Source organism: Stegodyphus dumicola, chromosome 1, assembly GCF_044657685.1.
Source record: "Stegodyphus dumicola isolate Sdum_Otavi_A_Nest chromosome 1, ASM4465768v1".
NCBI lineage: Eukaryota > Metazoa > Arthropoda > Arachnida > Araneae > Eresidae > Stegodyphus > Stegodyphus dumicola.
The window spans coordinates 271,780,429-271,803,952 of record NC_140768.1 but is presented as its reverse complement, the minus strand read 5'-3'; the positions used below and the strand labels follow the sequence as shown (position 1 = coordinate 271,803,952).

The 23,524-nt window shown below is 34.8% G+C and overlaps 1 protein-coding gene across 2 annotated transcripts in view; it reads left to right on the top strand.

Moving 5' to 3' along the window:
* Positions 1-23,524, top strand: part of LOC118180896 (putative sodium-dependent multivitamin transporter) — a 93,352-nt gene that overhangs the window by 20,650 nt on the left and 49,178 nt on the right. Inside the window, exon 1 of one of the 2 annotated variants that reach the window (XM_035349962.2) lies at positions 14,744-14,915. The exons of the other annotated variant lie outside the window; for it this stretch is intronic. The gene's annotated coding sequence lies outside the window, so the exon portion shown is untranslated. Of the gene's footprint in view, positions 1-14,743; positions 14,916-23,524 lie in introns of those variants that run through there. 2 annotated transcript variants of the gene reach the window in all.

The window sequence follows — 23,524 nt, the reverse complement described above, 5'->3', positions numbered from 1 at the left end:
CAACAAAAAAAAAAAAAAAAAAAAAAAAAAAAAAAAAAAAAAAAAAAAAAAAAAGATTTAATTTGTGATGCTTCTTACCATGATACAAAAAACAGCTACGAATTAATCGGCAGGCTTTCTCCGGAAGTCGAACCACGGACCTCTGGAATACCGGCCCAGCGTGCAGATCACCACACCACGAAGGCATGCTAGGAAGAAGGGAGAAATTTATGATTATGTCTTCCATCACCTTTTTTTTTTTTTTAATTTCCCTCCTTATTATTAAAATTATCCTTATTATTATTAAAAAAAAAGGCCTCAGAATTTAAATTTGTTGCTGTTCTGTTGACTAATGCTCAATTGTCTGACGTATAGGTCAGCCCAAACCCACGAAATTCTATGTGGCAAAAAATGCAATATTACGCCTGTCTTTGGCAACAACCGTAAGCACCTTACAGGTGATAGTACGACTTAACTCAGTTCCATCCCCAATTCTGATGGAGAGCAGCCCGCGGAGACGAGCCCGAGAGTCTTCCACCACCACACCATCTATTGAATTATAGGAAAACACTCGAGGCTATCTGCCTAAGGACAGGGTTGCCCTCGTGGAGGGCTTTCTAAGGAGAAGTGGCTGGTCTAAATGTTGCAGAAGTGGAAAACATTGAAAACGCCCATGAAACCAGACCGTTCGCAGAATTCGAACCTCGGACCGAACTACCAGTGTTCAACAACTTTACCGCTCGGCAGCTGGTAGACCATCTTGATGAAGTTTGGGCAATTAAAGTAAACTGAATAGAACACGTATACATAAAAACACGTAACACATATATATAAAACCTTTCATTTCGTGTCTCACTTCTACAATTATATAATGAATTTCGAAAAATATAATTTGAAATCAGGCCAATCAATTCCAACCTTCTTGTATTCTAGCAGAGGAACCTATTTGTTTTCCATAAATTCATACCTCTACCTAAGCAAAAGCATTCATAGAATAATAATAATATGAAAAAAAAAAAAAAAAGAAACTGAAAGCAGAAGAAAATTTTGCATTTTATTTATGGTAACAAAATTATGTTATTAATCACGTTTGATGCGATTGTTGACGAGCGCCAAGGACAACGTTTCGCACGCATGGATTTTAAAAAACACGCAACAGCTCAGTAGTAGCATATTGCTTGCTTTATCCTTGTTGCAGACAGGGCAAGCAGACATTAAATCTGATAAGAAATTAATTTAATATTTCGTTATCATTTTAAATCCATAATGTCAACTAACAGGATGAAAGAAAAACGGCATCTGCAAAACTTTAGAAAACGCATGAAATTTAAAAGCATCCCAAATTTAATTTTTGTAATTGTTAGATTAGTATGTGTATACTGATGCACTAAGAAAAATAGTTTTACACAATTTGGATGGTAAATTTTAGGAGAAATTATTTAACATGAAACGCTCAGCCTTTTGCTAACAAATATAGATGTTCACGTTTATAAGTATCTTTTATAACTAGATTTCACTAGAACAGAGGATGTGCATCTCAAATCAGGCTCGGTAATAAGTTGTAGGCCGAAGTTAAAATTTTGAAAGTAAAGTAAAAAATCCGATGCGACATGATTTCCATGCACGGCTTATTAAATTATACATATTTTTTGCTCCATTTCATTTAAACTTATTTCCTCGAATTTTGTTAGAGATATCAGGGATGTTTTAAATGAAAAGGTACGAAATGACACTATGGATATATTGAAGTCTTTATTCGCAAATAATCACCAGAGGCTTGAGCAAAAACTGACTTAATTCACTATTGTGCTAAGTTTCAAATGTAAACAAATGGCTGCTTTAAAACTTAATCGTACTTAAACAACTTGACAACAAACTTAAAATTGTTGATAATTTTACAACTATTGCATGCAGATTAACTAATGGCATAAAAACCTTACCGGAACATATTAACAACATAATCCAATCACTTTTAAAGCAAAAAGGCACAATTTACCAACATTTGAGAATAATAAAAAAAAAAAAAAAACTGAGCTGGGAAATAGAGTTGGTATATAGTACAGTGGTGGCCAAAATCGTGGACACTTTTGGAAATTTTTATGTTTTTGAACTTTGTATGCTTATAGAAAATGTTACGTTTCGCAAAATGCAAACTTGTATATATCATTTTAAACAGAATTTATTACTGAATTCAATACAAAACACAAAATTCAATTATTTGCAATACAGAAAAAAGTTATATGTGCTTTAATATAAATAAAAAAACACAGTCATGAAGTGGTTTGTAATGTCTAGCATTCCTGGCCAATCACTGTTCTTGTTCTGAGAACCAATCAAATGTTAGTAAGTGCCAGTAGAAGCTGACATCATGTTTACACTTGAAACAATTCATTATTTTGCTTTGTTCCGTAGAAGGAGGACCTGTTTCTTATACACTGAAATTACAAGTAGGAATTTTTGTAAAAATGTTTAATATTTAGTCAAGAAGCAATGACGTTAAATAAAAGAGTAGATTGGACACCTAGAAAGAGATGTAATATTATTGTGTTACTAGAAAGTGGCTTTTCCTATGCTGAAATTGCAAGACAGGTGGGTGGTTCAGTGACTACACCTGGAGTCCGAAAGTTTTGTTTATGATATCAGGAGACAAATTCAATAAAAACAAAGAAGGAAAACGCCGAAAAAGGTGCATCACATCTATTGATGACAGAAGAATAAAAAGACTATGTCTCCAAGATAGAAAAATGTCATCAGCGGCCATCAGAAGTGATCTGAATGATGCTGGTGTTTCTGTCAGTTCAAAAACAATCAGGAGAAGATTAACAGATGTTCGACTGAGAGGTAGAATTTTACGAAAAAAGCCTTATCTTAATTTTCAGCAACGAAAAAAAAAAAAAAAAAAAAAAAAAAAAAGACTACAGTGGGCAAAGGAACACATTAATTGGACAGATGATCAGTGGTCACAAGTTTTATGGAGTAATGAACCTAAGATATCGTTATTCGGTAGTGATGGGCGAAAATATGTAAGACGTAGAATAGGAGAAGAGCTACATCCTGACTGCATTCAAGTAACTTTGAAGAACCCAGTTAGTGTTATGATTTGGTCAGGCATGTCAGCAGATGGTATTGGTCGCCTTCATGTCATCGATGGGACACTGAATGCCGGAAAATACATTGACACTATTCTAGAACCAAAACTTCTACCTTCCATCAGAGATCTCTTTCCCAACAATGCTTCGTTTATTTTTCAGCAGGATTCTGCTCCTTGCCACACGGCCAAAATATCGAAAGAGTGGTTTCGTACAAAGAGCATTAAATTGTTGTCATGGCCAGGAAACAGTCGTGACCTCAATCCTATCGAAAATTTGTGGCACCGTTTGAAAATTCTTGCCCGAATGAGGCGCCCATCAAATAAAAGAGAACTAATTGAGGCTATAATTGTTTCCTGGCATCATGTAATAACGAAAGAAGAGCTTAAAACTCTTGTCAGCTCAATGAAACGTCGATGTGAAGCTGTAATCAAAAATAAAGGGTACCCTACTAAGTACTGATAACTCACTGCAATCATTATCTAATGTGTATCGATAACTATTATCGTTTAACTTTTTTTGTATTGCAAATAATTGAATTTTGTGTTTTGTATTGAATTCAGTAATAAATTCTCTTTAAAATGATATATACAAGTTTGCATTTTGTGAAACGTAACGTTTTCTATAAGCATACAAAGTTCAAAAACATTAAACGTTCCAAAAGTGTCCACAATTGTGGCCACCACTGTATATATACATATGTACTTTTGGTGTGGCCGATTGCAACCAAAAGGGAGATGCGCAAAGACATGTTATAGCAGTTCCATATACAAAATTTCAAAGTTCTGAAGATACTCCTATTAAAGTTATGCGACGTAAATGCATACATACATACGTGCGTACATACGTAAAGGCCTCACGAAAAAAAAATGTCTTCTATAACTTAAATCCATTTTTTAATCCGCTTTGGGAAAAGACCTTTATTCTGTCCGTACATACAGATCTCATGCAAAAACATCGTTAAAATGCATTCTAGAGTGATCAGAAATATATTTTCGTTGAAATATGATACCCGAATATGTTTAGATTACAATACTTCCTTTACTTCGTACAAGGAAGTAAAAAAGAAACCAGACATCACTTTCAAACATTAGGATAAGTAACTAATTTTATACAAGTATGATTAGCATGCGCAGTATGAATCCAGTATTAGAGAAATAAACATACCTAGTTATTGTATCATTAAAAATGTGAAGAATTCGGGTGTTACTTCTCAACAGTTACTAATTTAATGCTTGATGTCTACTATTTTATTCCAAATGTTAAATGTCTGTTTTATAACTATGATCATCAATCACTATAGATAATTTTTTGCACTTCCTATTTAATTCTATCCTGCCAATAGGTATGTACAATAGATTTCACGACCATTAAAGATAATTCCAGTGAAACTCTAAGCCAGGGGTTCTCAACAAGGGTCGAATTTCAAAGTGAGGGATCTTCTAGCAATTGTGAGTGATCTAAGGAGAGTGATCTAGTAATGCTGAAAGGGGTGGGTGAAGTAAAACAGGTTAAGAACCACTGCTCTATATACAGAGTCTGTAGCGGGAAAATTGCATCATATTATTTTTAAAAAAATTACATTTTGCAATATTTGTTATCATACCATTGCTATTTTTATTTAAATGTCTTGTATAATTTATCTGGTAAATAAATTATCTTTATCTAGTAAATATCCGGTATCTTTATCTGGTGAATAAATTATCTTTATCTAGTAAATATCTGGTATCTTTATCTCGTGAATAAATTATATTTACCAGATAAAGGCGAATTATTTATTAATTTAATATTTCTAAAAGGAAATTGGAGTGCCAACATTATATTTTAGATTTGGTTTTTGGCAAGAGTAAAATGTTAGTTGTTTAGGAATTGTGGTTGTGGTTAGTTGTTTAGGATTAGTGGTGATTTGAGTGTACATAACAGCTCAAAAACGACAGCTTAATTTTTTTTATTCTATTAATGAGTTCCTACAAACTTTTAGCAGATGCATTTTATGTTTCAGTGAATTCATTTATTAATCAAGGAACAGAGGGACGGTAATAGCCAAGAAGCAAAATTCAACAAACCAAAGAGTAGAATTATAATATGTAGCCAAAGAGCAGGGTCCAAGAAGGCAAGAAATAGTGTGTCTCCGCTGTGAATAGTTTTAATTTACTGATAGTAATCAAAGGGGATGAGAACTTAGTTGAGCTGGAAGAATTTTCAAATGTAGTGAAATTAGATATACAGCTTCTGTTATTGGTGTATCAACTTTCATGCAAGCAACAACTTGTAAACATCTCTGGAATTATTTTTTCTGGTTCTTGATTGGGGGGGGGGGAAGAAAGAAAAAAGAAAAACTTGCAGTTTGATTTTTAAACAATTTATGCTTAATACTAAGAGCGATTCCAGGATATAAGATTTAGTATTTTTTGCCAGGTGTATATTTAATATTTAATTTACACGCCTGCAGTTTAAGAAACCACCTTATTAATCTAAGCGATAAGTTCTCTAAATAAAGACAAGTGATTAAGGCGTGGTCCGTATTGGCAGTTAGCCATTCTTTGCCGAAATACTCACTGACTTCTGAAAAGCTAACAGAATTTCTAGGGCTTCTCTCTTGGCAATGGTTTAATTTCTGTGATTTGATTTACTAAAATGGGCTTACTGTAAATGTAAGGCTTTACTAAAATGGCTATGAACTTACCATCTTGCATAAATAAGCACAGCTCCTATCACGAAATCAGACCCATCTGCAATTATTCCCAATCTCTCCCCAGCCCCTGAATCCGAAAATTTTAAGTCTGGTGCTCGAATCAAAGCAGCTTCTCAAAATGCAACGGATTAAACGTTGTCTTTTGCTCTTCAAGCTTAGTAAGGGCTCTGCAATTTTCGCAAAATCCTATAGTAGGAACAAACCCCCCCCCCCAAAACGACCCTAGTTTATTCGCCGTCTTTGGCTGCGAGTTTTTAATTGCGATTGTTTTGGATTCATCTCTTTCAATCTCTCCATAGGATATTTTGTACCTAAAGCTCTTTGGCAACCAATTTGCATTTGAACATATTCACTTTCAAACTTGTTTTTTTAGCTTTGTTAGAAACATAAAATTTTAGCTCAGAACCTCAATTTGTGTTAATGAATTGTGTTAGTAGTAATTTTTGTATCACATAGCTCATGATTTCTCAACTTTTTTTTTTTTTTTTTTTGGCTTGGGAACAAAGTTTTGCTTTTAAGTGTATGGACTCCCATATAATCCTATTGTTACGAAGTTTGTATTTAGATAGGTAATTTTAGTAGAAATATAATTAAAATTGTGTTTCTTCGTGCAATGCAGCGCGAGACAAATTTTAAGAAAAAGCTGTACCGAAAAAATAAAAATACAGGAGTACGTGCATTTAAAATTGAGTAAGTGGATATCTCGGTGATTTTGTATTGAAACTGAATAAATGTAATTGACCATTATGTTAGTTGTAACCGTAGTTCCATCCTCTTATTGCTTTCCAGAAATATCAAGAAACAGAAAGTCCTGGAAGTTTCTCGCGACCGGTTGAAAACTATTAAATGCCGGAGAAAAGAGCATCTGAGTTCATTATTTATCAGATAGACCGGTTCTCTGATTTCAGGTTTCAAGGCCCGCCTTCTTTCTTCTCGTTGCCTCTGTTTCTCCGTCCGTAGAGAGATTACCATGCCAGGAAAGTCTTATCGTCAGGCGCCTTTTAGGCTTCATTCTTACTGAGCCGGCAAAATTACACTTTTGTGTAATAAATGTAATAGTTCCGGCGATATGTTTATAAGTTGAAGTCGAAGTCTGAGTTCAGTTGCTTAGTTACTTTTATTGCGAGTTGTTTAGTTTCGCGAGAACTGAGATTATCTTTCTCTTTAAATGCGCTTTGCATTGCGTTGTATTTTATCATTTTTAGTGGTTTGAAGTATAACTACTGATTATCACTGCGTGCTATCGTGATTACTTGTGCGAATATCTCTGAGGAAAATTCCAGACTTCTGATAGATTTTTTTTTTTTTTTGATAAGAATAAATTTTATTTAACCTATTATCGAACTTGTGCATTCAATCTATTACGAACAAGTACGCAAGCAACAATACGTAATATTCCTAAATGAAATCTTTTTTGGTAGAACACTAAAAGCTAATAATTAAACAGTTAAACAATTCTTAAATAAAATATTTATCTATAAGCTGTTAAACGGTAATGGTTAAACAATTCCAATTTAATTTTAAAAAATAAATTACAAATTTTGGAAATTTTAATTGATAAAACTGAAACATATTTTTACTTACAGGTACAGTAAAAGTAAATAAATAAATAAATAAATATTTCAAGCAACATATGCAAATTTATTCCTAAGGCTATTAAATTTAATCCCATTAAGCAAGTTGGCCGTATTAATGAGATTCTTGTGCGTGATATTTCAATATTAGCGTATTAATATCTGGCTTAAAGAGATAGTCAGATGAAGATCACTATTTTTTAATATATCAAGTCGATTTCGCTTTTTTTTTATTAACAACGCTGTTACACATCTAAAGCCACATTCCACAAACTAAGATAATAAGAAAACAGTGACATATATTCTAGCTTTCTCCTATAAAAAGGGATTATGCATTGCCAACTGTTCTTCAATAAATCACAAATCCTTTTTTGAACAGAATTCGGACTGTCCCATAAAACTGCAATTCATCATTATTTTATTAGTATTATTAAATAATTTTATTAATAGCATTCTAATATGAACTCCATAGTTCATATTACGGACCCTCGAAATACAACTGTTTTCCCTGTGGACACCTGGGAGTCCATATACACCACGGCTGAGAAATGCTGGTGTAGTTAGATGAAAGCAAATCTGCCTGATACGGGCCTTTAACGTTTATCCATCGCCTTCTGATATGCAGGGAAAGCTCCGTATAATCCATATAGCACCTTAGAAATGCATATACGCCTGATTTTGTGATAAATGCCGTTTTCGGCAAGTCATCAGGCCTCATACCTAACTGAAAATAGCCGAAAGTTAAATCGCGTTTCGTCATATACACTGCTTGCCATTAAAATTGCGACACCAGGAAGGAATGATCTGGCGAAAGTCAAAATCATATGAAAAGAAGAAGTGACTGGCCTATGCAAAAAATGATTAGTATTTCAACGCGTTTAGAAGACGCAGAAGGGAGAAACGGCAGCTGAAGCTTTGCATAGAAGAAAAGTTGCGTAGCGGATATTTCACTCGGAAAGTGCTTTGTAAGGTCGAAGTTTGCTCAGAATATCCTGTTTTATCTCGAATAAGAAGAAGACATGCTTACCAGCAAGTGTCGGAATTCGATAGAGACAGGATCGTTGCCTATCGAGAGGGTGGATTATCGTTCCGTGGTACCGACTGTCGCACTGGCCGTCAGTGCGAATATGAAATCAATGAGTTGCTGAGGGTCATACTGAACGGCCTGCAGGATCTCAACGCCCTCCCATGACTAATGCCCGAGAGGACCGACATATTGTGAGATCAGGCCTGCAAAACCGTACAAGCACATCACGAACCATTAGTCAGGAAATGGGCATGTTTGCAGCACGCCCAGTATCCGCTCGTACGGTGCGTTAACGTTTACAGCAGCGTGGACTATCAGCATGGGGACCATTACTTCAGCTTTCCTTGACAATGCAGCATAGAGAGAGACGATATTGACAAAAATGGTATAGCCCCCATGCACTACCTCTCTAGCGTACCGCCCCTTCCACAGGGGACCTGATTGCGTTATACATAGGACATAGTACTAACAACAAATAAGACACAGCACATCATGCTGTTACAACATACTTCGACACATAGGACATAGCATTAACATATTTTTACAAATTATTTACAGTGCAAGAAGTTATGTTCATTATACAGTTTTTTGGTTTTGGCACCGCCCCTTCCACAGGGGATTACAGTAAACATAGGACATAGCACTAACAACGTATAGGACATAGCGCAACATACTCTTGCAACATACTTCAACGCAGAGGACATAGCATTATCATACTATTACAGATTATTTACAATGCAAGAAGTTATGCTCATAGGACATAGCATTATCATACTATTACAGATTATTTACAATGCAAGAAGTTATGTTCATAGGACATAGCATTATCATACTATTACAGATTATTTACAAGTCAAGAGGTTATGTTCATTATAGAGCTTGTTGGTTTTGGCATAGCATATGCTTTATGATACCTAGGGTGTTCTATTTGAATTATGTATTGAATGTTGTACTGCGGTAATTAGGTAGGTAGTGTTCCATTTGGTCCAAGTTCAATGTTCAGATTTTAGCGGTCCATGGGTGCACTACTTTAACATGTACTTTGATGAATTATTGCATTTGATGCACTGGTGAGCTGTTCAGTACACATGTGAAATTGGTACGTTCTACCTGGTGTAGATTCTGTTACCTGTTTAAGGCGGTGTTTGACGAATTGCAGGCACCCCTGTGACGATACACTTCTCCTCTTGTGGAGTATGTGAACACTTTACAAGTGACAAAATGGCATAGTACCAGTGGATGCAGGCACAGGTGCAATATAAATTGTTAGCTCGCATTATAGCTAGTCCTTTTGGAGGACAGTTATTATGAGATACAGTCTTTGAGCTCACGTTGCAGTTAGGGGGTTTGTGCTTGTTTCTCATTCTGGGGAGCACAGCTCGAGTCCATATTGGTGTAGTGTGTCTATTAACTTTCGAAGGTTCTCGTACACATTTCTCCTCTTCAGTAACCTTAGGAATTCTATTCCGGGGTTCGTGGGATGGCGCACATGGTAAGTTGTAGTCAGGGGACATTGTAGGATGTGGTGATCGGGGTCGCCCATCTCCCCACATACACACACATTTGTTGAAGAGAGATTTCTTTCGCAGAAGTATGTGGGGAATGGACCATAACCGGAGATAAATTGTGTGAGGAAATAGTTGGAGATTATGTGTTCTTCATTAACCTTGGGTAGCAGACTGTGTGTCCAGTATGTCCATTCCATTTGCCAAGCCTCGTTGGCAAGTTCTTTCAGCTTTAGTTTGATTGCTGATTGGGGCCAAGGGACGCGGATAAGGTCGCCTCGCTGTTCTATCGCAGCTTGTTTTGCAAAGGTGTGTGCCCTCTCATTGCCCTCGCAGTTGCTGTGACCCGATAAAAGTTTTATTGCTGGATGAGATGATATTTTGAATTTTATGTGCTATTGGAGAGCTGGTAGTTGGAGATTTTATTGCATATATTGATGATTGGCTGTCCGTAATAATATGAATTACGTTGGTACGTGCTTGGAGATAGCTTATGCTGTGTTTTATTGCTCCCAGTTCAGCTTGGAATATGCTATTGTCCGGTCGTAGATGCCTTGCACGACAAAGCTGGATACAGGAGTGGCACATTCTGGCGTAGCCCGTATATGGTCATAGGGCAAACTTTGTTTTGCAAGGTGAACCGGGCTGCTCCCTAACAAAACAGGAGTGGCACAATGTTGTGTTTTCAGACGAATTCCGACTCTGTGTGCAGTATTCTGTGTCTGGAGGCTCCAAGGAGACCGCACGTCGCCTGCTTGCATTCGATATCGGCATAGGAGCTCTGCATCTGGTGTGATAGTTTGGGCCGACAGTACGGATCGACGGTAATTTGAACTCAGATGGGTACATTTCTGACATTTTAAGTCCAGTGGCTGTGCCTTATCTTCGAGGCCTACCAAACGTCGTCTTCCAACAAGATAATGCAAGTCCACGTTTCACGTCGTTTCCTGACGTTACTCGATGCACAGAGTATTCGATTGCTGCCCTGGCATGTGCGGTCTCCAGATCTGCCACCCATTGAAGAATTTGGTCATGGGTTGCTGAGAACCTGGCTCGCTACCCCTCTCCAGCTAATACGGTTGATGAAGGTGTGGCAAAGACTTGAAGCAGCATAGAATCAGTTGCCCATTTCTGTCATACAAGCCCAGTTCGACTTACGTGCCTAACCAGGTAATGGCCGTTTTAGCTGCCATGGATGGCAGCGGTTTCTACTAATTTCGCACCCTTGTAAACCCCCAGACTGCTTACGAGTTTAATCATTTTGTCTTCAGGTCATACTGTTTACGTAAAATAATATCTTTTTTGTAGTTGCTTTCTTTCATGGTATTGCAATTTTAATGGCCAGCAGTGTATTTAGCGACTTAATTTTACCAATAATTTTCACAATTATAGGTAGGGATAAATTGAATATTTATAAGATATTTTTCCCGCCTTCTTAGCGTGCCTTCGGTGTGTAGTGGTCTGCACGCTGGGCGCGTATTCCAGAGGTCCGCGGTTCGATTCCCGGCGAAGGCGTTGCTCATTTTTCAAGTCTGTTGCTTCTAAATAACCTAATAACTCTACATGTTTTGTTACCGCATTTAGTCTACTGTAATCAACTGGGAAAAGCCATGGTTTATGAACTGAAGGTGGTAATTTTTTTTCAGACATAAAACTACTGGGTTAACATACGGACTGACTTTAGATTTATGATCTATTTTCTAACCATACCTTCAATATGTTTTCTCTCATCTTCTCCTTAATTTAACGTACCAGTAAGGTTTTGCTTTGCACGGGAGATTATTTTCTGTATTTATTTCATGGATGACCACATGTGTTAATTCTGAGATTTCATCGAAAAAAGCCAAAATCTTTCTTACCATTATCCCCTCCCCCTTGGGAGTTGTTTATTGTACTGGCTGAGATTTGCAGTCTGACAGTCTCCGTTCTGCAGGTATAAAATAATTGTTGTAATCAATGGGAGTGGAGTAAAACATACAGCTCCATAATTCAGGCACCCACAGGGAAGAAGGTGTCAAAAGCTTCGTTGATATTTGTCCTCAGAGCCTTGCTTAGCCCCAGCCTCTTATCTGACAAGAAGAGCACCAAAAAGGTTAGCTATGTAGGGCGATGTATAAGGAACACGAGAAGCACATTTTAATCACCTCCTCTTACCATTATCTGTTGCTTTTCATTTCCATCCTGAGATAAACCTTGCAAGTCTAGTGCTAGCCATGATATCTCTTTTTATTTGATTCGACTCATCTCAAGTTTTACGATATCTGCATGAAAATTAATTCGCCATCCTACTGACTTCAAAAAATTCCACCATTACAAATTTCAAATCATATAAAGCAAAACATATCTTTCATTCTTACCCAACACACTCAACGTCACACTGACTATGCACGATGTTGATCTTGGTCGTTATGACTTTCGGCTTTACAATTACAGGCAGCTTTGTAACTCCTAAAACCTTCTTACTTATTAATATTATTATTATTTTGCCAAGAAGCTACATTGGACCTCTGTATCCAACGACGTTACTGACGGAATTCCCCTCAAACCTACATGCATAACTCGACATTATTTTCATAACAGCGTGTTCAACTAATTGTATTTGAAAAGTTTTCCGCCCTCGGACAGTATTCGAAAGGTTCAGTCTCGAATCCCGGCTAGAATATTGCTCATTTTTCATGTCGCGTGCTTGAAAATAACCTAATGACTCTGCAGTGGCACCTGGTGGTGGACTATAATTCGTCACCCCCAGGATTTGACGATTGGTTGCTCTAATCCCTAGTTGCCCTATAGGGAGTATACGTTTAATAACTATATTATTCCTTCCACCTTCCAGCATACATCCGTGGTGTCACTGTAGCACACTCGACATGTACCTTAGTCCTTACTTTGCATCTTGTATATCTACGCGTTTTCTTGTGCGTACTATTATTATCATGGCTTCATGAACTACTGTCATCACATTGCTTCACGTATATATGCGTGCCTTATTGAGTGTCCTCTCAGTATCACACGCGCTGTTTAAATAATTACGTGCTATTATGCGTCTCATAACATCATCAAATGTTTCGTTTTTATGTGTCCACATTATTTAATTGTCTGCATCGCGTTTATCTATGTGTGTTCGGTGTTTATTTAGTTACGTGTATTTTAGTGTATCTTAGTGTACCTTCTTGTGTTTTTAGTGCTTTATGTGTTTCTTCATGTTTTTCTTTATATGTTTCCATTTATGTTTTATGTTTATGTCTTATTTTGTTCTACCTCTGTAACCATAACCTTCAGTTGTCTCACGTTCTTACAATGTACTACATGTAGTCTAGCCCTTGTATGGCCATGTTAACTTTTAAGATCCTAATAAACTCCCGGGGCGGCCTCATGGGGCTCCAGGGAGTTTTTGCCTCTACACAGTGGAGGACGCGGGGTATATGCCTGTTTACCTATGTTAGACACCAGGCGCCCCCGTCCTCCGTCACCTGTCACCTGTAGCACACTCGATGCGTATTCGAGAGGTCCAGATTCGAGTCCTGGCGAGTCGCCTGCTTCAAAATAACCTTTTCCCCCTGCAAAACATTTTAGAATCTTATGCAGAATAAAACAACCGGAGATAATTTTTTTTTTTTTTTTGTTTTTTTGTTTTTATGATTGTTATTATAACCAGAATCTTGAGATTCAGTCCTTAAAACACAAGGGTTTCATATTTTTTTTCTCTAAAAGTTGCTTGATAAGCATGAAATGGAAAGTTAAAGAAAGTATTGCAACCAAATCTCTCACTAATGTTTAAGCTTTACAGTCAAACTGGCTTAAAAAAAATGCATTAAAACTATTTTGTTCATCAGTGAGAATTTCCTTCAAATTCAACAAATGTTTAATGTTAAAAATGAAAATTATAGCTTAAAAAGTAGAGATTCTAATGAAAAAAATGCAAACTTATTGCCGAGATTGGATCAAGGGATGAAATCCGAGGACTTCGTCTTCCCTTCTTTTACCATTAGTCTCTTGAAAATTTCTTTCATATCGATAGTTTTTATATGCTTTAATTCTATGAAAGCACTTCAGTAACAAGCTTCCATGTTTTAACAAGAGGTCGGAAACTTTATTAGTAAAGCAGCTAGTTTCAAACCGCTATATGAACTGATAGTGTCCCGTGATCCTCTGATCTTTCATCATTTACAAAACTAAGGAAGGTTTTGTATGATAAAAATGAAGCATGCTGTTTATTTTATCCCCTTTAAAATCCTATATATATAACTGGCAACGATTCAACTTTTACTGTTTTTCAACTGTTTATGTAATTATCAAATTAAAATTTTTTGCGTGATTTGGATACGTATCGTTTGAAGTGCAAACAGTCATCCATTTGACTGCATTTTTAAAACTAAAAATAATAAATAAAGGAAGAATTTTAAAACCCGAAATATTAAGCAGATTTTTTTCTTTAAGCAAGTGATTTAAACCTTGTTGGAAAAATTGCTATCGAAAAAGGGGATGCTTCGAATGCTATAAAATTTAACTTCGTGACAAAAATAACATCTTATAACATTTAAGATGTAAAATTCTAAACAGCCACTCAAAAATAATAATAATAATGAATCAGCATCCTTTTATAGAAAAGCAATCATATTTCTAACTATTATTAATTTATGGTTTTTTTAAGTATTTGCTACGTGCAAATAAATACTTATGTCACTTGTTATACAGAAATGAAATTTGAAGGTTAATATATTCCTATCTCAATTTTGAAAAGAAAATTATCGAAGCTCAGCCGTTAGCGGGATGACGCTTATAATTCTGTGAGGCTGCTGGTCACGTGATCGAGCTAATCATGACGTAATAAAGTGATCAAAGCAGTGATGGAGATAATCTATCAGGAAAGAATCTCGGCATCATTTCGGTGGAGTTAGGGGGTCGTCCAACATCTTTTCATTGATGGTCATTGGTTATTTAATCAGTGATGCGCGTTTTACTCATTTAAGGCAAAACTCTTCTACACTTCGGATGTGATATTTAACGCATTCGGAAATCATTTACCTGGAAAAGGAGTTAATAAAGGTAAGATTGTTTTTTTACTTTAGTACATAATATGTGTATTTTAAAAGTTATAAAATAAATATTAGATTTTTACCTATTTGTGGATGTAATTAAGTTTTTTCGAGATCCGAAGGAATGCTTTAAAATATTTTTAAAAATATTATGAATTGAAAGGTATATGGAATGGATGGGCAAAAAAGCTTTAGCCAGTATTTTAAAAAAGGAATTTAATCGATTTAAATAAATAAATAACGCGTAAATGCAATGAATATCAAATCGTAATTCGTTTTTTTTTTCTTTAACCTAATGTTAAAAACTTTCCTAATATTTAATTATAATCTTTTCTGTGGCTTACAAGGTAAGAAAAAATTTCAAAACTCACTAAAATTGATTATATGCAGGGCTCGATTAAGAGTGAGCCCTAGGCACAGAGCTCTTTCATTGATTCACAGTGTTAGCTTTCAAGCTCTCAAAAAAGTGTTATGAAGAGATATATGATTATCTGGAGCCCCCTAAATTTTATAGTCCTCGACCTGAACCTTTGTAAGCCTCAGTGATAATCAGACCTGAATACATGCAAAAGAACAATCATGTCTCCAATTTAAATAGACAGTTAGTTATCCTAGCTATTTTATCTTTAACACAATCGCTAAATGACATTGCCCAAAAAAATCACCTATTTTTCTTTTACAGTTAACAGAATCAATATTTCATTTTATAATTTAATTTTCCCTCAAAAAACGGTAACTTATTCACAAAATTTGTTTAATTTATATTAAGTTTTTTTTTGTTTGTTTTATAAAAAACTTACGGTAGAACAATAATTGAATTCATTCAATGAGCAATTTTGCTGCAGAACGCTGCATTGGTGATTTCTTTAGAATCACTTAGTAGTCGCCTTCTTAATTTGAATTCCTTCTGCAAATGAAGTCATGTTTTAAATGAGAAATAAAGTAGTTGGAATTTTTAAGAAAATTTCAGAAAATCGTTTGAAAGCAAATTTTATGCAATTAACAACGAATAGATAAGTCTATTTACTTATCTGCTTTCATATTAAGTTGCAAGATTTCTTTTCACGAAAACAGCTGTGTTGAAAGGACTCATTCACTTTCCATTCTTTTATTAAGTCAAAGGGTAGTTTATTTATTACTAACAAACTGAGTTCTAATGCAGAAACTAAAATTTTTTATTAGCTTCTGCAGTTTTACATTTTTATTTGCTTTTATTTCAAATATTCAGAAACAACGTACTTAAGAAAGGACAGATAACGAATTTACCTTTAGCGATATTATTTCTTGACTGCAGAATTTAAATGTTAACTTTATTTTGAGAGAAACTTTGCATTATCGAAATTTTCTTGAGTAATGTTAATTCAGTTACTATATAGAATCATTACATCTTTGTGAGCAGGAGTTTAGAACCTGTTTGGCAAGAATCGACAGAGCATCTTCCGGTTGCCAACTGTATATGCTAAATACTACATTACAGTAACACATGAAAAATGACTTAGCCGTGCTGTAAATACTTTGTAATATTACTGTATGTCGACCCCTTCCCAAGAAGAGGAAATTAATTTTGTTAACGCTTTAATTTTCTGATAGGAAAATAAACGTTTAGTCTGATTTTTTACTCCCTTGTTGTTTCTTGTCTTTAGAGTTCCAAGTTTGAACTTCAAGGCAGAACGATAACTTGTCCAGCAGTCTAAAAAATTTAGAATAATGTCCAGATTAAGCCAAATTAAGTTTAAACTTTCTGACGTAAAAATGCATGTTTAGTCCGAATTTTTACTCTGTCGTTGTTAGTTTAGTGTTCTAAGTTTGTAGAGGTATTAGGATTTTTTTAAGAAGTTATGAAAAATGAGCAATGCCCTCGCCAGGAGGGCCGAGTGTGTTGAGCATTACACTACGAAAGCATACTAAGAAGGCAGGAGAAATACCTCATAAATTTAAACCTAAAGACAGAGCCGTAATTAATCCGGAAGACGAATAAAGTTTGGCCTTTCAACCGGGATAGTAGTTGTCGACTGAGTGCCGTAACGAAGGGCCCGTGTTGAAATCCTGGAGAAGACATGGTTATTTATAAATGTATAGTGTCCGTGCGGCATGGGAGCACTTATACGTTGCAAGCTGAGAGTTCTCTTGAGAGGTTGATGGTGGAAGATCCTCGGACCCGTCCTCCCGGGTTGCTCTCCATCAAAATTGGGGGTGGGACTGAGCAAAGTCATACTGTCACCTGCATGGTGCTCAAGGACAGGCGCAGTCTTGCATTCCTTGCCACGATGAATTTCGCGGGCTTATTCTGATGTTACTTACTGTCAGACAACTGAGATAAGTCACAACGAAAACAACAAGTAAGTTAGAGAAAAGTTTAGATTTAAGTCAAACTGAATTTAATCTTATACTCCATTATTTTTTCACAAAAAAAGTCGTTACAGAATCGCAGATTTTTCCCAGTTTCTAATTTATTTTATTAAATTAAGCTAAATCAGTACGCTCCTATATACAGTGAAATATAAAGTTCAAAAGGAGCAAAAATTATTTATAATTAAGAATCTATTAATTTGTGCAGTTTAACTTCCTTTTCTGCTTATTTTATTTGATTTTTGCATTTTTTTACTATTATCAACGGCGAAAGTGTCCGGGAATAATCCTTCTTATGTAAGAAAATTTGACTCTTTACTTCAATGATTAGTTAAGATTGGTTCTTAATTTGTACTTTGAATCAAATAAGCAAAGTTCTTAATAGTTATTTTTTATGTCCTCTTCAAACTAGTTCTTCAATAGTACAGTTTTTGAATCAATTTTGGCTTAAAATCTAACTGACTTTAAATTTTTTCATTGTTTCTTGCAGTAAAAATGCAACGAAACTCTTTCGCTTCTATTAATTATTTTAAATTGATCGGAAATCGGTTTATTCCTCTTGAAAAGTCAATTACTTTCCGTTTAATAGCAATAATTATTCCGTATTTTGTTGGCATTTTCTTTTTTTACTGATTTTTTACTCTTTTTGCAATTTTTATAAACTTACTTTTAATTAAAAAAATTTTTCTTGCTTTTGACAATACTAATAACAATTTTTACTACAATACCATTAAAGTACAATTTTTAAATTTCCTAATATCCTTTCCTTTCGTAGGAGATAATACAAAACTCTTTTAATAAATAAATTCTTATTTTATTACTTAGCAGCTTTAGCGAAAGTATTAGGCTTTTCGGAAGACTAAAAATTACCTTTGTATATATATGTGTGTGTGTGTGCAAGATAAAAAAAATGCGATAGCTGTTTCAAGTATAATTGGTGACCTCAAAATTAACTATTCTAGATTTTATGCTCTCCCCCTAAATTCATCTGCTCTCCCAAATTCGAGATCTTTCCATGTTACATTAACAACCTAAAATTAACCAATCACAGATAGCTGTACTTATGCATCATGCTTAGTATAAATACTCTTGATAAAACAACTACGCCTTCCTTTTTTCCTGACTTCTGCTAGGCAGACAGCAATTTCGCCTCTTCGCCTGCTTGCTGACAGCGTGTCGCTCAGCCTCTGCTAGCTATTCGCCAATTATTCTTAGAGCAGATATCATATTTTGTTATATCTTACATATATATATTTGCTTCATGTACTTTATTTGTTTTGTTTTCTTAGAATTAAAATCCTTTTTCTATCGGTGGTACTGAAATTAAAGGTTGCACTTTAAAATAGAAGAGATATAATACCACATAATTGCTCTGAATAAAAGAGATGAAAGGCTTGATTTGCATATTGTTAGTTTGATTTCAAAATGTATTTGATTGGAATTACTTTTTCCGTAAGTGCTAACGAATTTTTTATTATTAGGCAAATTCTCAGAAGGAACAACACTCTGCTGTGCTAAAACTGCGATGAAAATTGCATTTAATATTACCTTTTTAATCTCATCATTTCAGTTAAATGAGCTATAAGTAAAAGAAGATAACATCTATTAGAATAATTTTGACAATACGAGACTAAAATTTCAGTTTGGGAACTGTTACAATAAGGAAATTTTAAATGAAAAAAAAAAAAAAAAAAAGTCCGAAAGGCTTCAAATTTTAACGGCCGCCCAAAAGGGTTTGTTAAGGTTTTCCACGCTCCCGCTGAGCTCGTAGACTTCGGTTACACTCACTCTTGCTGCCCCACTTGTTTTGGAGGGGGGGGTCATTTTAGTTTTGTTATTAAGCATCATTTTCTTAGCACTTACGCCAAATGCAACTCAACAGTAAAATTGCAAAAATTTTAAAAGCAGTATAGCAGAATCCTTTTAGAATTCCCGATGCAGAGTTAAGTTTTTGGCATACATTTTTTTTTTTCTATTCTTTTTAGTCTTTTCTCAGTTCATCATATCAATGTTCAGTTTTCTTACTAAGATTGCTTTACAAAACATTTTTGTTTCTCTTTTTATTATTAACGCTTAGAGCATTTATTTATTTAATTTTACTCTCTTGGCTTTTATGTCATATAAAATTGAATTCAACAGCAAAATCACCAAATATTCTAAAACAGCGCATCTTTAGATTTTTCCATAGACAGTCTCGAACATGAGATAAAAATGTTTATTCCATAGTGTTGCTACTGCTCACTTTGAAATCGTTGAGTTTGTGTTTGTTAATGAAAAATTCATTAAAGTTTTACAAAACACGAAATAGTTAATAAAACCATACGAAATTCAAAATTCTGGCTTCCAAGTGCCCATCTTCAAGTGGAGGACTATATTATTCAGAATTTGATAGTTCTACGCTCCGTTGCTTTTTCACGATGCAAGATACATACACACATGCATGCAAATTCTTTGTTATTTAATTTCTTTAAATATAATACAGGGCGATAATATTTAGTAGCAACAATTTGAAAAGTGATGCAACGCATTCAAATCTTTCGGCGCAAAATGCCGTTTCGAGACTGACATCCCTTTCGGGCTGATAAGTATGAATCTCCAACATATTATAAGGTATTTTTCCTGCCTTCCTATCATGCTTTCGTGGTGTAGTGGTTCTGCACGCTGGGTCGGTATTCCAGAGGTCCGCGGTTCGATTCCCGGCGAAGGCGCTGCTAATTTTTTATCTTGCATGCTTCCGAAACTACCTAATGTCTCTACAGTGGCGCCCGAACTAAAAGGGTGTTGGATGAGGATTCTCCTCACCCAGGATTTGGCGATTGGGTCCTCTAAAACCCCAGTCGCCCTTTAAAAGGGGGAGTATATAAGGTATTTCTCCCGCCTTCCTAGCTTGGCTTCGTGGTGTAGTGATTCTTCACGCTGGGCCGGTATTCCAGAGATCCGTGGTTCGATTCCCGGCGAAGGCGTTGCTAGTTTTTCATTTTGCATGCTTCAAAAAATACCTAATGTCTCTACAGCATGACTTTTTTTATGACTGAAGACATTTTCATTTGCTTTCACAAGACGAATGAAAGAATAATCTTGTTGTACCTTGCTGCCAAGCAGTATAATATAAGCAAGAAATTAGGAAATGCCAGCTTAAACTGTTCTCATGCGCAATTTGTCTGGTGTTTTTATGCAGTTGTAAATAATTCAGGTTGATTTCATTATTGTATCGCATAACTGCATTATATTGTCACGCAACTCTGTTTATGCCTTGCGCAAATGTCTGTATTGCATAACTATATGAGAAAGAAATCTCAGTTTCAGCCACTCATAGAAAAAAATAAGTTAGGTAATCAAATAACAGAGCTTTAAAAAGCTTCATAAAACTTAATTTAAACTAAATCAACCGGTAAAAAAAATTGTTTTAGCTTACAAAATTTAGAAAATATTTATTTATGTTAATTATGACACTAACTGTCATATAATTAAGATTTAGCAATTACACACACTGCAGTTTTGAAATGCTTTATTTCCACAAAATTAAACTATTAGCTGCACGAACAAAAAAATTAAAACTCTGTTTTAAAACTCAAGAATTAGCAAATTGCTCTAGGGAATTACATTACGGGATCACAACTAGAAGAATTTAACAACTAGCACCTATTATTAAATTTACTATTTTCTAATCCAATTTTGGGATTCTCTAGAATGACGAAACTCCTAGGACTTCAAGAGAAATATCGTTGAAGAGGGAGATAAAAAGGGGTATGTAATGAAACCAATTTAATTCTTGCAAATGGAGTAAAAAAAGTTTAAATTGCATAATTTTTCAATCAGTTTCGTTCACTGCATGTATAGTGATACCAATCAGATCTCCTGGCCAATAATGAAAGAGGAACTACTCGGCCATTAAAATATAAAGTAAGATCAGGGGCAGGAAGATAGCGAGACGAGAGCAAGGTTACATAATCAAAGCAGGATATGCAGTTACAGTTAAATCCATCTGTGGTACATGATCATTCTTTGTTCAAAGATGCCCGTTCAGTTTAATTTCATTTTAGCTTATTTTTGTTACTTTTTTAATCTAGCATATCTTCACATTTCGTATTTTTCTCAGTTTCGTTAACTTCTTTCAGTATTTTTTATTAATATATAATTATTCTTTGCATAATTTAAACTTTTATTTTGTATAAAATTTAGAAATATAATTCCTTTTTAGTAATTATTATTTTATTAATAATTTATTATTTTTATAATTATTATTTTTAATTATTATATCTTTTTCAATATTTTTAATAGTTATTAATAAGTTTAAATGTGAAGACTGCTTACATTCTCATATTGCTTACTTGCTTATACTTTTCTTAAAGTGTAAAAGCATAGCCACTTCAGTTGATCCAGCAATTGTTTTTAGCGTGGAATAATTTCCCGGGCATTTTTCATTACAGTTTATACAATTAATATGAACTTTTACATTATTAAGAATCTGTTATATTACATTATTATTAGCCCAAAAGCGGCTATTAGTCTCGAAATGAGACTTTGTGTTGGTTTCCTATAAACGGCCTGGCTTTTCAAATTACTGCCAAAAGTTATTGCCCTATATTACTTTTTAAGAAATTAAATTATTAAGAATCTTTATATATGCATGTATGTTCTTGGCGTTGTGAAAAAAAGAATAACGTAGAATAACGTAGTTAGAACGTAGTTAAGAATAACGTAGTCCTCCATCCGAATATGTGCACCTGGAAGACTGAATTTTGAATTTCGAATTTGTTTTGTTATTTATTTCATATTTTGTAAAACTTTAATGTACTTTTTATTAAAATACTGAGCAATTTGCAAATGAGCAGTGTCGACACTGTTCGAAATGAAACATCTTTATCTCTAAAGCGCGAGACTGCTGCTATTCGGAAAAAATGTAAGATATTTATCTTTTAATTTTAATAAATAAGATCGGCTCTTTGAAAACCACGTGTTGCAAATTAATTTTAATTATTATTTATTATGATTAATTTAATTATAAATATAATTTTAATTTTAATTGTATTCGAACATGAAACAAACAAAAAATCTGATGTGAGCACCACATAACTTCCTTGTACGGCTTGTTAAATTATACACACATTTTTGCTGCGTTTCATTTAAACTTATTTCCTCGAATTGCATTAGATATATATTTTTCATTCTATTAATTCAGTTCTCACTTCGTGGCAAGGCAAAAATAAAAACACTCAAAGCATCTTCATTAAAAATTGTAAAATACAGAAAAACATTAAGCACCAAATACACTTATAAACAGTTTAAAATTTTTTTTCACAAGTGAAATTAAAAATTGTACACAAAAACAAGCAATTAGGTCAGCGGGCAGGAAGACAGATTTTTTGGTGCACAAAACTGAAAGTTTACTTTTTGTCTCACTCGACAAAAAGACACTGAAGTTGGAGCACAAACTAACTTAATTCACTGTTTCACTAAGAGCTTTAAATGTAAACAAATGGCGGCCTTGTTAGGTTTAGCATCACTTAGATTTTTAAATTGTGATAATTCACAACTATGGCATGTGGATTAACTAAATGGATAACTCTTTAACGAAAACGTAAGAGCAACATAATTCACACATTTTTAAAGCAAAAACTTCTCAGTTTATCAACACATAAAAATAAAAAATTGAGCTCACAGAACCGGGTAATAACGTGAGTAGATATATATATATATATACGTTTGGTGTGGTCGATTGCAACTAAAAAGGAAGGTACACAACTACATGTTATATCATTTCCATATTCAAAATTTCAACGTTCTAAGGCTGCCGCTTTTTTGAGTTATGCGAGATACATATATACGTTCGGACGTCACGATAAAAATCTCTTTTAATTCAAGTCTACACTGGTGTGCAAAAATTGAGGACGAAGTCGAAAAATTAGCATATCAGCTGAACGAAAAGGCAGAGCGGACAGAAAGACCAATCAGGAGATTAAGTAAGGTGATGTACGGTAGCACATGCGCAGATATGCAGGTAGACGTAATGGGGGAGTGTCTGAGTAGTATAAAGCATGTTGTCGGTGTAAGATCAGTATTTCTGGCAAAGAGATTGCACGCCGTATAGCAGTTAAAATCACACCGAGTTGCTGCCTCAGCGAGAAATGGCGAATAATCAATCTGTTAGACGACATCTGGATGCTTTTACCCGAGGTCGAATCATTGGGAAGTTCGAGGAAGGCCGCAGTGTGACAAGTGTGGCTGCAGAGTTCGGAATTGCTCACAGCATCGTTTCACGACTTTGGA